Here is a 4,498-nt window from a genome sequence, read left to right as displayed (position 1 = left end):
CCGAATCAATCCACCAGCTATTAGTTGAAATGTTGATTAAATTACATTCATGAGAGACGAATGACAAATTACCTTTCTTTGCCAGCCATTTCTTGTGCCTCATGCAGTCTGCCTTTAAATGTCCCTTCTTCTTGCAAAAGAAGCACTTGATAGAAGATTCTTCATGGGACTTGGGGACTGACCCATTGGACACATACGCATCTGAGTTCCTCTTTGCCTTTTTCTTAAAGGCATTCTTCTTTGGTCCATGCCTTTTGTGACCTTTATGAGAAGATATGTGAGCACTATGTATCTTCTCTCCTTTCAGTCTCTTTTCTTCCTCAACACACTTGGACATCAAGTCATTGAATGTCCATTCATCATTATGAGTGTTGTAGGAGATCTTGAAAGGTCCATATTCACTAGGCAGAGATGTCATTATTAAGTGGACTAGGAAGGAATCAGATATGCTGACTTTCATGTCATTCAATTGAGTTGCCATATTTCTCATTTCTAGAATGTGTTGTCGGATGTTCCCCCCACCGGTATATTTCATAGATATTAACCTTGTCATCAAGGTGCTAGCCCTTGCTTTATGTGAGCTGACAAACTGCGCCTCTATAGCTTCCAGAAATTCTTTTACTGTTCTGCATGTGGGTATGGCGCTCCTGATATTCTTAGCCACACGAGACTGCAAAAGCAGTAGACTAAGTCTATTTGAGCGCTCCCACTTATCAAAATCAATTTTCTGTTCAGCTGTACTATTGTCAGTTAAAGGTGCAGGCTCAGGCTTGCACAGGGCTAAATCTAGATCCATATAACCTAATGTGAATTGTACAGTTTCCTTCCAATCATTAAAATTCGAGCCGTCTAGAAAAGGAATATGACTTGGACCATCAGAAACCACAGAATTGGACACTGTAATGACAAAAAGAACATTAATAAATATTCAAGCACATTCAAGATTTGAAAAGGTAAATGCAATAATAAGACCTTTTTATCATTTACACTTTTCTAGGCAAGTGCTAGGGGTCATTATGGTCCCACTTTGGTGAGTACCCATAACACGCAAATGCACTTCGCCTCCCACTATTTGATAAAACTGAAAAAGACATGTAGCCAGAGACAAGTCGACATGGCACCTTTGGGTGCTACATGTTTCATGTACTGGGATACATTCTTTTCATTTTATCCTGCTAGACTCTGAACATGACATCACTGTCTTTGGGCAGTCTATCATTTCATCAAGTCTAACACAATTCTAATATTGACTCATCCCATTATTGGTACAAAATAACTTAATTAAGCATACATTTGATCACTTTGGTGATTACAAATGCATTTTAATCACAATTCAAATACCATTCTTTATGTCAATATTGTTCATATGATGCACAAAAATACATATTTCTAAGACATTAATGAAAACATCATGCATCAAAACATAATGTGAGAAATAAACTTGTTATACATGTAAAGTGCTTAAAACTTCTTAATTGATTCTAAACTGAATGAATCAATCACAACCATACTCCAAAATGGTCCAAGAGAGCCCCCAAAAACATTGAACCGACACCATAACCATTCAAACCGATCATAAAATATTCAAAAAGACTGAAGAAACGGTGAAAATGGCTTCTGAACCGGTCATAAAGCAGTGAAACGGTCCAGAAAACCCCCAAATCAGTTTGAAAAAGCTTTGAACCGATCAAAAAAGTACTGAAATAGACTAGAACAGTCAAAACCAGTTCTATAAAACATTGAACTAACCCTCAAACGCCTAGAACCGGTTCGGTTATGCCTAGAACCGGTCCCAAAAAACAAGGAACCGGTCTGAAACTGATAGAACCGGTCCCAGAACCGGATGAACCGGTTCTGGAACGGGCTTTTCCAGTTCCGAACAGATCGGTTCTGGAACCGATTTGTTCCCTGTTATCCGGTACGGGAACTGGATCGGGTCGGGTTCAATGAGGAACAATATCTGGGATCCAAAATCCAAATAGATCCGGGTACCGGGTCATTAGTCCGGGTTGGATACAGTGTCAGACCCGGATCCAGAAAGCTTTATTGGATCTGGGTTGCGGGTCCGGGTCTCTGAATCTGAAGGAGACCCGAACCCCAACACGGGCTGGGTCATGACTCCCCCGGATCGGGTCTGCAAACACCAGACCCGATCCAAAAAGTAAAATAAAACCTATTAGGGTTTTATTTTCATTCTTCTCGAAACCTCAAAGAGAAAAAAAAAGGGGGGAAATGGCTGGCGGTGGGCCGACCACCAGCGACCGGTGGGCTGACCAGCGGTGACTGGCGGGCGGACCACCGGCGACCGACGCCTCTGGAGGAGCACAAAGCATCGCCGTTTTCCGGCATTGAGGCTCGACCCAAAAGCAAAAAGGGGGTAAAGACGAGGCAGCGGCGAGCGGACGTCGGTCCTCCGGCGACTGGCGTCTCCGGCAGCAAGGAGCAGAACAATGTCGGGAAAAGGTTTTCCCAGCGTCACTCAGCCACCTTACGCCGGCAGACATCCCTTGGATGCCGCATGTCGTCGGACGGCGAAAGCAACCCACTCCCCTCCGGCGCTTCAGCCCGCGGCGACCCCGGATCCGGCTGTTCCGGCGGTAAGGCCCTTCCCTTCTCTAGTTTTTTTTAGCAGTATCCCGACGACAAATGCCGTCGATCGAGACACGAGAGAAGAGAAAAATGGCATAGCCAAGTCGCTGAGTCGCCGAGTCGGGTCTCGAACCGAAACGGTTCGATTCCTGAGACGAACGATTCGACCCGGTTTAATAAAATCGGGTCTCTCTACGGGTCAGGTCCAACTGGATCTGACTCAGATCCAAAAGGATCCGAGTCAGAACCGGTTCCAAAAATGGACTCAGCCCTAAGGAAAAACACCGGTTCATGTTTTCCCTCTTTTCTGTTTTAACAGAAATACAGAGAGAAGAAAAAACATGGATCGTAGGGGGACGAACCAGACTTATAACCGTGGCTCTGATACCCCAATGTGGAGAATCATAGGAGAAACACATTGTGTATAACACGTTGGTGAAGAGATATCGTCACATACCTATCCCTGCCATGGCGTTTATGCGAGAGACGGGCAATCTCCTCAGCCGAACTGCTCATGTCGATGAGTACAGGCTTTCAAGCAGTGGGTGAGCAGGGACCGATCTCTGTAAGCCTTTAATTTCACACACAACCACTGCCCATCATGTGGTGTATATGTAGGTATCCAAAGGATACTTCCGAAGGGTCACCATGCATCATACCAAAAGGTATGATGTATGGGAAGAGGCACTTACGAAGGGGCACCTTGTTTCCCAACATTACTGAGATGGGGGAAAGAGGGATTCAAGGATAAAAAGGCGAATAGAAGCTGCCTTGCATCTCTCCAAGTAGTTATTTGGTGTCTTTGGAGCCGTAGAAATAAAATTGTTTTCCAGGGAATCTGTTTCTCCTCTCAAGAAGTATTGGTATATTGTATTAGTGTTGTGTGAGAGAGGTTTTTTTTATTCATTGGTTACAACAACAATCATTCAGTTTTCAAAAGAAAGTGGAATGTAGATCGTTGGTCACCCACTAGCACCAATTGGATCACAAGTAACATTTGTTATGGTAATGATGATTGATGAATGAAGTTTAAAAACAAAAAAGGAGAAGCCAAATAAGCAGCTATCTATTTCAAAAATTTATCTACGTGGCCTTCATTAAGCGTAAGCCCTACTAAACCATGACATAAAACTAGGAGTGTCAGGTTGGGTTTGGCTAGGACCAAGTGGAACTAGACTTGGACCAGATTTTCGAGTATGGTATTAGGTTCGGACCGAGATCTAATCAAGTCTATTATAAGAGAAACCATACCCGGATCTGATAAGAACTACATGAGACCATACCTGGTAAAATAATATTTTTTTTATTTTTACATATAAAATTTGGGGGTCTTAATTGGAACTCAGGTCTGGTCCGAGTCTGATATAAAATTTCACAAACTGTACCCGGGTCTATGTGCTAATAGGACCTTCGAGTATGGACCCAGGTCTTAATTGGGTATTCTTATTTGTCACCATACCAGGACCCTATAGGGTTTGGTCCGGGTTGGGTCTTGCTAAACCAGACCCATTGACACCCCTACATAAAACCGACCTTATTATGGGCATCTGTTGACATCTAATTCTAACAACTTATTTTGTGACTTTTCTACCTAGACCAATACGTTTTTTAGGATATTTATCTTAAAATAGAATCTAATGCTGCGTCGGTTTCACTTATATGGACGGATTCGGATTGCCATTTTCAGTCAGAGCTCCAGATGAAATCTAATCTATGCATTTTTTTTATATATGTAATTACCAGCTAAAATCAAACCTGGACTTTGGTCTTACTTCAGATTTGGATACAGATCAAACTTACTGCTTAAAATCAAAATTTAGATTCAGATCAAACACGATTAATCCTGTATTGTATCCATTTGAACACCTAGTTTTGCAGAGAGAGAGAGAGAGAGAGAGAGAGAGAGAGA

This window comes from Nuphar pumila, chromosome 15 (genome assembly GCF_984573655.1).
Source record: "Nuphar pumila chromosome 15, dmNupPumi1.hap1.1, whole genome shotgun sequence".
Taxonomy (NCBI): domain Eukaryota; kingdom Viridiplantae; phylum Streptophyta; class Magnoliopsida; order Nymphaeales; family Nymphaeaceae; genus Nuphar; species Nuphar pumila.
The sequence above is the reverse complement of the archived record's forward strand: the minus strand, read 5'-3'. Positions refer to the sequence as shown.